We start from the raw sequence: 14,480 nt of genomic DNA, 5'->3' as shown, positions 1-14,480 counted from the left end.
GGGCCATGTTGAACAGCCCCGGTATTCCTCGAAAAGTCCCTGAAAAAAACCCCACAAGTTGCCAAAACTGGAATAAGGAGAAATAGACAATCGGAATATCCCTGTATCTGTTAAAGAAATTGGATTTGTAATTTAAAAACAATATCTTCACGCACATGCCACATTCTCAGAGGGAAATTTATAGCTGTGCAAGTACGTGTATTCAAAAAGAAGAAATTTCTAGAAGAAGAAGGGCAAATTAAACTCAAAGTAAGTAAAGGGAAAGAAATAAGATAAGAGCAAAAATCAATACATTAGAGAACATTAGAGAAAATCAATGAGGCCAAAAGCTGGTTCTCTGAAAAGATCAATAAAATTGATCCACCCCGAGACAGACTGATCAAGAAAAAAGAAAGGAAGACACAAATTGCCAATACATTTTGATTTAAGTTTGTTTTACTCATACCCCGAACATTCACATAATTCTTGAGTCAAATCTACAAAACAAGATAGGTTCAGAGAAGTACATCTTCTACCCCTGTCCCCTCCCATCTTGTCTCCTTCCTCTCCTGTAGATAATCATTTTATTTATTTTGTGGCTTATTTATTCCATGTTTTGGCAAATACATGCATAGGGAATATATTTGTAGCATTGTTTTAAAGAATGTTATGTTTCTCAGATGGGGGCACTCATGGGGTGGTTTAAGTTCTTGCGTATATAGTCATGTTCAAATATAATCAATCCATCCCAACAAAAACCTTTTAGTGTCTTCAAAAACACATGCAAGAGTGTGTTCAATAGATCGATGAATATGGTTACCTTTGATAAACATCTGCAGAGAATATCAAAGGGGCTTATCCTGACTCTGCAGGGGGAGAGTTCCAACTTTTTGTTGACTGCAGAGTGAAAAGGCATCTGGCCATCTGAATTAGGTTTCTGTGCAAAATGTGTCCCGTTTATTTTCTTAAATCCTATTTTGTATTCCCAAATTCCTGCTAATTCCAAGTGATGCAGACTCCCTTCATAATTTGGCCAGTAAGGTTTGTGACCCTGATACTGTCAATGAACAAGTCCCCTCTTACTGGAGGATGGGAATCTTTCAAAAGCCTTTTGTTGTCAGTGTTTAAATTTGCTACCCTTTTCCTTTTCTAAAGTAGTAAGGCTTTATTAAAACTCTTGACTAAAACTATAATTGCTTGTTTGTGTTATCCTGAGATGAAATATAATCCCAGCACTGATCATATAACCAGTGCACGTGTAATGAAATTTAATATTGTAGCTGTCCTTGGGAGCCATATGGTGAATCTATACCTGGTGATGGGTATTGGTAATAATTCCTGATTCGGCTGTGATTGTATAAACACTTGCATAGCTTGATCCAATTGTTGACATTTATTTTCAAATTAAAGGTGATGGTGGTCTAGTAAGTTACAATTTATACTTCTTACTTGGCAGATGTATTTAGTTGCTAATGTGAAAAGAAATGGATGGAAAACGTGGGCCACCATCATGTACGAGAACTTGGATGGGCCTCTCTCTGGTTCAGTGCTGGTTACAAGTGCGAAGTTCCTACGTAAGAATTCTTGGGAGAGCATCTCCATTTGGCTACTGTTTATAAAAGCAAACTTTACATTTATCTGCACTGCCACACCTCCCATTCTGAACTATTGGGGTTCTTTGTTTGTTGTGTCTTTTAGTCCTGATTCACATATATGTGTATACAATCATATATATATATATATATATATATATATATATATATATATATATATATATATATATATATATATTTCTTCCCATTTCCTGAACTATTGATTTTTAAAATTTCTGTCATAAACCCACATCCATTTACAAAGTTTAAATATACTATTATATATATATATACATATATATATATAAATTAATAGTTCAGGAAATGGGAAGAAATAAATGGAAAGTAACTTTATTCTCTCTCTCTCTCTATATATATATATATCCCACACATATAAAAATACATATGTATGAGAGAGATTGTTACAGCTAATTATATTGAATTATTATCTTATTTAGAGCTTTAAAAAATCGTAATTTAAAAACATAATTAAATTTTAAATGGTAAAATTATAGTGTCAAACTCATAACACATTAATTGTTCTACTAGCAAGTACCTAAAAACATTGTGGGCTTAGGAAGAACCAGTTTATTTTAAAATTAGACAAAAATGCAGTTAGATCTCACACGGGGATGGTGCTGTGGCCATGAATCCTTTTTCCCTTCCTTTTAGGGTCAAATGTATTGGCACTGATTTCAAGTATATAGACCCAGATGATTTTCATGATCAGCACCATTGTGAACACAACACCGGTTATTTTTAAAAGAAAAGAAGTTTTAATATACCCTGAGGGACATATTAGGGAGAATACCTATTTGTTGATAGAGTTTAATAGGAGTAATAAAAGTTGGAATATAGAGAAATACACACTTTTGCGGTATAAGCAAAATTCTTCTTTTGTTTTTTAGCCTGTATGGGTAAATATGGACTCATTTTAAAAATTTAGTGTATACATTTATCTATGACATTATTTATCTTTTGCCACAGGCAATATTGCTACCAACTATTCACAAATCTTTGGATAAACTGAGATTATTTTATTATATTAAGATTTTATTTTTAGGGACGCCTGGGTGGCTCAGTCAGTTAAGTGTCTGCCTTCAGCTCAGGTCATGGTTCCAAGGTCCTGGGATCAAGTCCCACATTGGGCTTCTTGCTCAGCAGGGAGCCTGCTTCTCCTCTGCCTCCCGCTCCCCCTGGTTGTACTTTCCAGCCGCCCCCCCGACAAATAAATAAGTAAAATCTTAAAAAAAAGAAAAAGATTTTATTTTTAAGTAAACTTCACACCCAACATGGGCCTCGAACTCATGACCCTGAGATCAAGAGTCACACACTCCTCTGACTGAGCCAGCCAGGAACCCCAAACTGAGATAATTTTAAAGTCAGTATTGTTTTTTGTCTGAAATCCCCCAAACAAGATTGTCAAAAAATAAAATTAAGTGAATACAAACATAATATATTAATATACTGTCAATAATAGAGAAATATTATATTTTAATAACTGTACCCAGAAAGTTTAAGTAGAAAATTTCTATAGGTCTATAGGAAAATACCATTTGAGGGGCACCTGGATAGTTCACTCGTTAAGTGTCTGACTCTTCAGCTCAGCTCAGGTCTTGATCTCAGGGCCATGAGCCCGTGTTGGGCTCCACACTGGCGGTATGGAGACCACTTAAATAAAAACAAAAAACAAAAACCATTTGAGTTTGATTGGGACCAATTTACTAAAGGCAAATTGGATTATAACAGAACTTAATTATTATTTTATTTCGTTTTTAAAATTTTTTAAAGATTTTATTTACTTATTTGAGAGAGAGAGAGAGAGCATAAGCAGGGGGAGTGGCAGAGAGAGGGAGAAGCAGGCTCCCGCGATGCGGGACTCGATCCCAGGACCCTGAGATCATGACCTGAGCCGAAGGCAGACACAGCTGACTGAGCCACCCAGGAGCCCCTCATTCAAAAATTTTTAAACATAATTTAATTTTAAGCCCATGTTTATTTATAATATTCATATGTTCCAATTTTGCTAGTTGTTGTCATTGTAAAATGATCTCACTTTCCAAACAATTGTGGATAAAACACATGCACATTACGTTTACAATCTTAACCATTTTTAAGCACGAAGTTCAGTGTTATTAGGGACGTTCACACTGTTGTGCAACCGGCACCACCATCCATCCTCAGAACTCTTTTTATCTTGCGGAACTGAAACTCTGTATCTATTAAACAACAGCTCCCATGTCCTCCTTCCCCACAGCCCTTGACAACTACCATCCTACCTTTCGTCTCTCGGAACTTGACTCCTCTATATAGGCACCTCATATAAGTGGAATCATACAGTATGTGTCTTTTTGTGACTGGCTTATGTCACCTAGCACAGTGTCCTCAAGATTCACCCATGTTACAGCACATGACAGGGTTTCCTTCCCTTTTAAGGCTGCATAACATTCCATTGTGTGTCTCCGTCACATTTTGTTTATCCAGTCATCGGTTGATGGACATTGGGTTGGTCCCACCTGTTAGCTATTGTGAACAACACTACTATGAACACAGGTGTACAAACATCAGCTCAAGTCCCTGCTTTCAATTCTTTGGAGTCTATACCCAGAAGTGGAGTTGCTGGGTCATAGGGTATTTCTAATTTTAATTTTTTAAGGAACCTCCATATTATTTTCCGTAACACTTGTACCATTTTACATTCCCAAGAAAATTGCACAAGGATTCCAATTTCTCCACATCCTTGCCAACACTTGGTATTTTCTGTTTTTTTGATAATAGCCATCCTAATGGGTGAGAGGGGGTATCTCATTGCAGCTTTTTAAAAGTAAACTCTACCCCCCATGTGGAGCTTGAACTCACAACCCCAAGATCAAGAGTCCCATGCTCCACCGACTGAGCCAGCCAGGCGCTCCTCTCATTATGGTTTTAATTTGCATTTCCCTAATGATTAGAGATGTTGAGCATCTTTTCATGCACTTATGGCCATTCATAGATCTTCTTGGAGAAACATGTTCCTGTATTTTTATCCTAGCTTCTTATTATAATACTATATGAGTTTTCAAAATGGTGTTAGTTCTTAGCATCATAGAAGTTAATTTTTTTTAAATATTTTCAACATTTTATCTTTTATTACAGTGATACAACTCAAAAATAGTTCTTTTTGAAGGCCACTAGAACCAAAAGGCTTCTAAAGGAAAGCAGCAGCCCTGGCTCTACTCTTTTATCCTACCCTCAGTCTCATTGCCCAACAGCAATCATTTTAACTTCAGGAATTATTCTTCCTAGTATCTACCCTGATGGGGTTCGGGACATGCTATCCCCAAATATGGCACCTTGGCATATTTAATATCTCAAGTTGAAGGAATTTTTTAAAATAGCAGAAACAGAAAGGTCACTCTGATCGCCCCTCTTCCCATTAACCTTCTACCCTGAAACAGGTCATAAATGTCCTAAGTGAAGGTACCCTCCCTATACCAGAAGGAAAGAAGATATTCTTCTCACCAGAGAGGGGAGCCAAGAAGGCTGTATAAACAAACCTTGTTAAACTACCCTTATCTTCCTAGTTACTTCTTTTTTTTTTTTAAGATTTTATTTATTTTTGCAAGAGAGAGAAAGAGAAGGCACATGTGCACGAGTTGGGGGGAGGGCAGGAAAAGGGAGAAGCAGGCTCCCCGCTGAGCAAGGAGCTGGATGCAGGACTCAGTCCCAGGACGCTGGGATCATAACCTGAGCCAAAGCAGACACTGAACCAACTGAGCCACCCAGGCGCCCTTCCCAGTTACTTCATCATATACTACACCTTTGTCTTGTCAATTCTTCACAAATTCATTATTTCTTTGTCTAGAAGGTATGAAAGCTTCAAGCTCTGGTCACTACTTCAGGTTTTCATTCTCTTTTGACGGCTCCCTTGTACATGTAAAAATTCAGTAAAATGTGTAGGCTTTTCTCCTCTTAATCTGTCTTTGCTTAATTTTCGGACCCAGCCAGAGACTCTAAGAGGGTCAAGGAAAGCTTTTCCCTCCCCTACAATCTCTTCTTGTAAATAGGATGTGTCAACAACTGTTTTGTGATTTTTCTCAGTTTGGAATATTATCATTTGACTTCCCACCACAGAAGATTAGGATTAGCTACCATCACGCACACAAATCCCAACCGCCTACCCCCACCGTACAGACATAGAGACACCTGTCCCTCCTCTTCTCTCCCCACTCGCCATTGAGCCAAAATAGGTATGTCACAGTTTTGGATTAAATTATTACTCTGTGCTTACCTTCCTGTGACTAAATAAACATTCACAGCTGAGCCATGTATGGTTCTATAATTATATTTCTTTTCTGGAAACAACCTTTTGTTGTTTTTATCGCCCTGGAGTTAGTAATTGCTTTATTTTTAAATTTGCTTGCTTTTCTATGTATCTATCACTAATGCATACCCAAATTCTCTACCAGAACTCCAAAACTCCTCTCAATTCTATCAAACGTGTAAGATAACATGTCAATGTGTTTAATACTTTGGGGACATCCATCCTGGAGCCAGCCATCATTCATTCATTTCAAAAATACTTATTAAATGCCTCCTGTGGGTTTTAGGCTGGGGATATAGCATGGAACAGAATAGGCAAGTCGCTTTTACTGGGCTTCCATTCAAGTGGGGGAAGGAGAAGATAAACAATAAGCACATAATTAAAGATTATGTTAGGAGATATATATGCTACGAAGAAAAATAAAGCCATATCACAGGGACTAGATAGTACTGGAGAGGGGAATTCTAGATCGTATGATAAGGGCCTTTCCAAAGAGGTGCTCTGAGCAGAGCGCAGAGCCCTAAGTTAAATAATGGAGTGAACAATTCAGCTTCTGGTGGAGGGCCATTCCTTGAGGAAGGAACAGTCAATAGGACATGGAGATGTTTGGTCATTAATTAAAAGTGAGATGATTCAGCATGACCGTGACTTTTCAGTGCTTAGTTCATGTGCCGCCTCAGAGTTAGTGAAAGATTAGTGGTAAGTTGGGGCAGAGTTTTTCCAGGCCAGTTGGGAGTACAAGGGCATGGTTATAATGATGTGAAGGTGGGAGCTAAACTGTGTCACAGGGTAGTCGGGAGGGAGGGGCCCAGAGAGAGAATGGTGGGTGCACCCTGAGAAAGTGGTCGTCGGTGTATTGAAGGTTCCCACAGGGGTGGGGCGTTGATGGAACAGGAAGTATGGGAGGAGAGGGGCAGAGAGGACAGTGCTTAAGAATTGAGCTTCTTTTGGGTCAAGATTTTATTGTTAAGTAATCTCTACACCCAATGTGGGGCTCAAACTTACAACCCTGAGATGAAGTCACGTGCTCTCCCAACTGAGCCAGCCAGGCACCCCAAGAATTCAGCCTTATGAGGTGAAAGATGACGAAGACAAGGATAAAACCACACGTCAGCCAGGAGTGTGCCCTGCAGGGGGTGTGCAGGGAAAGGGCCAGCAGGGGAGGAGACCTGGTCCATACTCCCCTCACCACCCCTGTGCCTGGGGGCTCTGCCACCCACAGGGGCTGCCTTTTTCTAACTTACCCCAAAGCACTCTACAGTCGAGTCCTTGACCCTGAGTTCAGTAGGATTCCCCGGGAAAGCCAGGATTCTTCCAGGACAAGAAGGTGAGGGTGAAGGCAGCCTTCAGAGAAAAGGCTGAAGATGCAGGAGAATTTGCTGGGAAGAGGCCCTGAGTCTCAGATGGCATGGTGGCAGGCTCAGGAATAAAACCTATTAGGGAAAAACAGAAAAACAGCTTTATCACCTTGGGTGGGGAGGGAGGAAGGCTCTTTTAAACAAAGTTTTTAAATTACATGAAGTAAAAAAAAAAAAAAAATCAATGGATTTGACCATTTAACGATTTGAGTTCAGTAGAGCACCCCATCGACAAGGGAGCAGATTAATGAGAGCCTGAGAGAAATCTGTACGAAGCCAAGAACAGAATCATAGCTAGAACATTCAAGAGCTGCAGATCAGCAAGAAAAAGACAAGAAACCCAATTCTTTCTTTCTTTCTTTCTTTCTCTTTCTTTCCTTCTTTTTTTAACAAGAAACGCAATTTTTTTAATGGGCAGAGTATTTGATAGATAATTCACTGAAGGGGAAACTCACCCGGCTGGTAAGCATTTGATCTTACCGGTAATGAGAACAATGCAAATCAAAACAACAGATACCACTTCACTAAAATCAGGAAGTGAGATGTTATCAAGTTCTGGAGAAGGTGGGGGAATAAAAGGCCCTCGGGTCTTGCTGATATGACTGTAGCCGTGCGGCTGTCTGGGGAGCCGCAGGATAGTGCTTAGCGAAATAAAGAACACGCTCTCCCTGCCACACAGCAATCCTTCCCCTCCTTACCTCTGAAGACACTGTCTGTCTTGCGCAAGTTTGTCACCTTTACAACAACACATTGGGTGTCATAAATTGCTGGGTCCAATGCCCCAGAACGGATGATGAAAAGATGGAGTGTTTTCGGTGGAATGTTCTGCGGCACTCAGGAAAAGCAGCCTGGAGTCCACGAAACATATCGCGAGATCTCAGAAACTTACAAATTGAGTGCAAAAAAAAAAAAAAAGTAAGAAACAGAACATGATTTATGATACCGTACCAATTCTGTAACTTTAAAGTTATATACAAAAGGGGCACCTGGGTGGCTCAGTCAGTTAAGCGTTCTGCCTTCTGCTCAGGTCAGGATCCCAGGGTCCTGAGATGGAGTCCTGCCTCAGGCTCCTTACTCGGCGGGGAGCCTGCTTCTCCCTCTGCCTGCTGCTCTCCCTGCTTGTGCTCGCTCTCTGTCTCTCTCTCTCCCTCTCTCTCTAACAAATGAATAAATAAAATATTTTTTAAAAATTTCTGAATTCTGGAGGGATCAGGCAGTGGCTTCATCCATTCAGACTGCTGTATCAGAACCGTATGGAAGCGGTGGCTTACAGACCACAGAAATCGATTTCTCACACTTCTGAAAGCTGGAAAGTCCAAGCTGAAGTTGATGGCAGACTCAGTGTCTACGGAGGAGCTCCTTCCTCGTTCATAGACAGCTGTCTTCTCCTTGTGTCCGCACGTGGCAGAAGAAGCGAGGGAGCTCTCTGGGGTCTCCAGCACGAGTTCCATTCATGATGCCTCCACCCTCATGACCTGATCACCTCCCAAGGACCCACATCCACATACCAGCACGTTGGGAATCCCAGGTTCTCAGGTTGGGAGAAAAATTCATGTTTTCTGTTTACAAAGATATAATTTATGCATTGCTAGAAGTTGTAAATAGCTTATGCGAAAAGAGAAAAAGGGTTTCCTATATCCCGAAAATAGATTAAAGAGACAGCAAAAATTTAAACAAAAGGCCATAAAAAATGTATAATCGTCTTTATCAGCATAATTATTGAGTCCTATGTAATTAATTTTTCCTTCGCCTGATTTTTCTTTTTTTAAGTTTTTTTATTTTAATACCAGTTAGTTAACATACGGTGTTACGTAAGTTTCAGGTGCACAATATAGTGATTCAACACGTCCATACATCACCTGGTGCTCATCGAGACAGGTGCCCTCCTTCATCTCCAACACCTGTTTCCCCCATCCCCCAACCCCCTCCCCTCTGGTCACCAGCAGTTTGTTCTCTATAGTTAAGAGTCTGTTTCTTGGTTTGTCTCTCTCTTTTTTCCCCCTTTGCTCATTTGTTTTGTTTCTTAAGTTCCACATATGACTTATTTCACTTAGCATTATACTCCCTAGCTCCATCGACGTTGTTGCAAATGGCAAGATTTCATTCTTTTTTGCGGCTGAGTAATATTCCATTGTGTATTCTATTCCATTGTGTATATACATGTGTATAGACATACACATACACATATGTATATACACATATATTATATCTATTCCATATCTTGTTTATCCATTCTTCTACCAATGGACACTGAGGCTGCTTCCTAACTTGGCCATTGTAGATAATTTTGTTCTACCTGATCTTGAGTCAGCAATTTTTCTTCCATTTCTTTATTAGAGTTTTGGAAATTCTTACCCGGTCATATGGTATGCTTTCAAAGTTATCAGAAAACTGTACTCCAGAGTATTTGTCAGAGACTTCTCCATGAACTTCTTTGAGGACTAAGTACTTTTGGATTGCAGCTGATTATAAAAGATTTTAGGGAAGTGTCAGAGTAAAACAATAATTGTCTATGAATGACAAAAGATTTAAAATGCCACCGTGAAACGTCTGATGAGAGTTCATTGTAATGCAATTGACAAGGAAATTTTGTTACTTCTGTGGCATACAAGATTTTAATTGAAATTACGACTGAGTACATGGATAATAACATTAACACAATTCTGGGAATCTAATGCAATTGCTGAAACACTTATATTAATAACATATGTCCATACAATTACAACCTACAGAAAGTTAAACCACTTTTTATTTGACCATGTTTCCTGTGTAATTTAACATATAAAATAAATTTTAAAAATCTCTGTTTTTACCAGGTGAGAGGACAAATCCTTGGAGATTTCCTAAGGATCCTCAAACAAAACAAAATAAAACCGGGGGCGCCTGGGTGGCGCAGTCGTTAAGCGTCTGCCTTCGGCACAGGGCGTGATCCCAGTGTTCTGAGATCGAGCCCCACATCAGGCTCCTCTGCTGGGAGCCTGCTTCTTCCTCTCCCACTCCCCCTGCTTGTTGTCCCTCTCTCGCTGGCTGTCTCTCTCTCTCTCTGTCAAATAAATAAATAAAATCTTTAAAAAAAACAACAGCAACAGCAACAACAAAACAAAACCAAAAAAACCCCTCAAAGTTAGTTTGAAGTCAAAGACTTTATCTATAATTTGGTTTTGTAAAGGTTGTAGAAAATGCCCAAAGTTTTAAGCACTTAATTGCAGACGGTTCCCTACTAACAATGGTTTGACTTACGATTTTTTCAACTTTACCATGGTGTAGGAGCAATAGGCCTTCAGTGGAAACAATACTTCAAATCATGAATTTTGATCTTCAACTTATGATTTTCCACTTACAGTAGATTGATCAGGACATAACCTCATAGTAAATCGAGGAAGATCTATAAATAGGATTACAGATCACTATGAAGCAATACTTACTTACTCATTTACCAAACTGGCAATAAAAGATTCCAGAAACAGCCGTAGGAAGTAACATAGCTGAGGGGAAAAGAAAAACAAAACAAAAAAACCTTAGCTGTTTTAATATTGAGAAGACTTTGTTTTCCTAACTAATCTAAGACTTGATAGCGATAACATGAAGCATGGGAAATTATTTTGATAAAGCAATCTTTGCTTCCTAGCCGTATTACTCAGCAGATTAAAAAACAAACACCTTTTACAATTTTCTGTTAAGAACAGGCCAATAATCCCAGGAAACTTTATCTTTTTAACAGAGAAAGGAAATCAAATTCTACTTTTGCATTGGTATTCTATCGATATTAAAGCGTCTCTATACACTTATAATAAGTCCATGCAACTTTAGCTGGCTTGACACCACGAGGTAGGATAGTCTCTGTCTCTTTCCTTTTTTAACCTTTTATACCCTTTGGGATTTTGCCCTTTATTTTCCTTTCTCGTTCTGAAACAACCTGAAATAACCTCTAAACGAGGACAAAATTACTCTCCTTTTCCCTTAACAAAAATGTACCCATCATGGGGTACCCGGCTGGCTCAGTGGGTGGAGCGTGTGACTCTTGATCTCAGGGTTGTAAGTTCGAGCCCCATGTTGGGTGCAGAGATGACTTAAAAATAAAATTAAAAAAAAATTCACCTGTCATTCCTTACACCTTTTCTCAAAAACCTATCTCACTTTCCTTGCATGCTCTGCGTATAGGGTTTTCTCCTTTACCCATAGTATTCTTGTAACTCATTTCCACGTATGGATTAGAATTCTTAAGTCTTACTGACCTTAATTTCCAGAGAAAATTGGGGAGCAGGCAGTTGTGAACTCTCACATATCAGCATTCTTCAGATTAGTAAATTTATTAATATACCATTTCATAATTTCGACATAATTTTTCATAGCATAATTTTTCAGTGTGGCAAAAAAGACATGCTTAAGTAACAGATCCAAATATCTTTTGCCTCTCTGTAAAAATTGAGAAGCCAAAGTAGATAAACTTATGTTTAGCAATCAATGTTTCAGTATTTTATCTTTTTTGGAAGCAATCTAGATAGTCAATGAATATCTATTGTTTAACTAAACTCAGTATAACTTGAAGGTTTCAAGTTATCAGAAAGATTTTGGAAACTATTTTTAAGCAGATATATTAGAAAACATAATTATGGTTAAAAAGTTCAGTTACAGGGGCGCCTGGCTGGCTCAGTCAGAGGAATACACGACTCCTGATCTTGACGTTATAAGTCTGAGTCCCACCTTCGGTGCAGAGATTACTTTAAATAAACTTTTGGGGGGGGCACCTGGGTGGCACAGCGGTTAAGCGTCTGCCTTCAGCTCAGGGCGTGATCCTGGCGTTCTGGGATCGAGCCCCACATCAGGCTCCTCCGCTATGAGCCTGCTTCTTCCTCTCCCACTCCCCCTGCTTGTGTTCCCTCTCTCGCTGGCTGTCTCTATCTCTGTCGAATAAATAAATAAAATCTTTTTAAAAATAAATAAATAAAAATAAACTTGTTTTTTTAAAGTTCATTTATAAACGTCTTCCCACCTACATTTATTTAACTCGCTTGCCTTAACAATTATGTTTGGATTGATCATGAACACTTCATGAGACATTAAAAAAAGCTGGCCGTCATCCTGATTTGTTGTTGTTGTTGACAAATCAGGCAAGGACCAAAAAAGACAAAAAAATCACAGAAGCAAAAAACCTAAAAGTTAAACATATGTCTCTCCCTTCTCCCCTGTTTTTATTTTTACCGCCATGTTTGACATGCATCAAACACTTCACCTTTATTGTATCTTTTGTTCTTCGGCTGCATTTATAATTTTACAATATTAGACATCTAGGAGAAGCTTGTTTGACTAGTAAACCCAGGCAGAATAAAGTTGTATGTCTACATTCTGTTTAGGGCTGCCAATTCTGAAGACATACTCACTTTTATTTAACCAATAATCATAAACTAACCTTATTTACCAAAGATTATCTCACATCACGTGAACTTGAAGAACATTGAGGTTAGTTTTTATTTTCTTTCAAAGTGTTAGAAAGACTTAATTTAGGGGTGCCTGGGTGGCTCAGTCGGTTAAGCATTTGCCTTCAGCTCAGGTCAGAATTCCAGGGTCGTGGGATCGAGCCCCACATCCAGCTCTCTGCTCAGCGGGGAGCCTGCTTCTCCCTCTCCCTGCTTCTCCCCCTGCTTGTGCTCTCTCTCTCTCTCTGTCAAATAAATACAATTTTTTTTTTAAGAATTTATATAAGCATTTGCTTTTTTTTTTAAGATTTTTTTATTTTTAAGTAATCTCTACACCCAACGTGGGGCTTGAACTCACAATCCCTAGATCAAGAGTCCCGCACACCACGGACTAAGCCAGCCAGGAGCCCCCACACATTTACTTTTTAAACTCAATGAATAGACGGGCGCCTGGGTGGTGCAGTCAGTTAAGCCTCCAACTCTTGGTTTCAACTCAGGTCTTGAACTCATGGATCCTGAGATCGAGTCCGGTGTAGGAGCCCAAGTGAATCTCCTTCTGCCCCTCTCCCCACTTTCACATGAGCTCTGTCTCTCTCTAAAATAAATAAATACATCTTTTTTTTTTAAAGTCAATTAATAGAGCTTTCTTACAAATTAATTTGGGCAATACCATCCGGACTTAGAATAGTATCACATGTACACAACATAAATACATATACAAATTCAAGTAGAGATCTTACAGCTTTTATTCTAAATTTTTGCTATGAGTTAGGTTAGAAATAGAAACATAAATTTCACCAATTTTTATGAGTTGATTCTCGTCCTAGTCTTATTTTGGTTTAATCGGAATGATGTTTCCGGCAGACGGAACAGGCTAAGGTAACCTGCTCAGTGAGGGCTGAAGGTTTTTACCAACATCTGCAGAGAATTTTAGGATTTTTATTTGCTCTGAGATGCAGTATTATGGAGAGGGTGGACTATATTTTGGGCCGGGGCCCTTTTGGAAACACCAAGTGACAGTTTATTTCCAAAAAGCTTCTTTTTCCCCCATTTTTATTTCCTTCTGTCTCAGGTGACTGCACAGCCAAGAGTTACCTCCTTGGATGTTCACATTTCAAAGATACAGTAAGATTTACATCTCAAAGGGACAGAGAAAGGATGTAGGTTTCCTCTCAGAAGGAATTCAGGGGGCCTATTTATCTAGTATCAGAAATCTAGGGCCATTACTACTAATCCCCCCTCCCTTGTATTCTTACCTGTAGGATCATTGTTTTTCCAATGTCATGGCTGTCCAGTATCTGCAGTGTCCTGAGATAAATAAGAAAGTTCCTGCAGTTGGTGAGGAGGCTTTGAGCCATTAAAAAAAAACATTTTAATACAGTTTAGTTTTTAGGTTCGTTTCAGATTCACAGCAAAATTAAGGAAGGTAATTTTCCATATAGCTCCTGTCCCCACACATGCACAGCCTCCCCCATTATCCACACCACCCACCAGAGGGTACATTTGTGACAACTGGTGAGCCTACACGGACATCATCATCACCCAGAGTAATGGTTTACACTAGAGTTCCCTTTGGCATTGTACATTCTGTGGGTTTGGATGAAGTATAATGACATGTGCTCCCCCATTACAGTATCATCCAGAATAGTCTCACTGCCCTAAAAATCCTCCGTGCCACTCATTATTTACCCCTCCCTCCCTCCAAACCCCTGATAACCACTGATTTTTTTCACTGTCTCTCTAGTTTTGCCTTTTCCAGAATGTCACATAGTTGGAATCCTACAATCTATAGCCTTTTCAGATTGACTCCTTTCGCTCAGTAATATGCATT

The 14,480-nt window shown here is 39.2% G+C and overlaps 2 long non-coding RNA genes across 2 annotated transcripts in view; both read right to left on the bottom strand.

Annotated features, from left to right (window-relative positions):
- Window positions 1-8,054, bottom strand: part of LOC148107549 (uncharacterized) — a 37,293-nt gene extending 29,239 nt beyond the window's left edge. Inside the window, exons 1-2 of the long non-coding RNA XR_015722040.1 lie at window positions 7,931-8,054; window positions 7,119-7,307 (exon numbers count right to left, since the gene is read on the bottom strand). This is a non-coding gene — a long non-coding RNA (uncharacterized LOC148107549). The remainder of the gene's footprint in view (window positions 1-7,118; window positions 7,308-7,930) is intronic.
- Window positions 8,055-9,854: 1,800 nt separating this feature from the next.
- LOC123802444 (uncharacterized) overlaps window positions 9,855-14,480 on the bottom strand; it is a 51,683-nt gene continuing 47,057 nt past the window's right edge. Inside the window, exons 4-6 of the long non-coding RNA XR_006782544.2 lie at window positions 13,906-13,957; window positions 10,658-10,717; window positions 9,855-10,275 (exon numbers count right to left, since the gene is read on the bottom strand). This is a non-coding gene — a long non-coding RNA (uncharacterized LOC123802444). The remainder of the gene's footprint in view (window positions 10,276-10,657; window positions 10,718-13,905; window positions 13,958-14,480) is intronic.

The sequence above is a fragment of the Ursus americanus genome, chromosome 28 (assembly GCF_024610735.1).
Source record: "Ursus americanus isolate L20-20 chromosome 28, mUrsAme1.1.p, whole genome shotgun sequence".
Taxonomy (NCBI): domain Eukaryota; kingdom Metazoa; phylum Chordata; class Mammalia; order Carnivora; family Ursidae; genus Ursus; species Ursus americanus.
The sequence above is the reverse complement of the archived record's forward strand: the minus strand, read 5'-3'. Positions and strand labels throughout refer to the sequence as shown.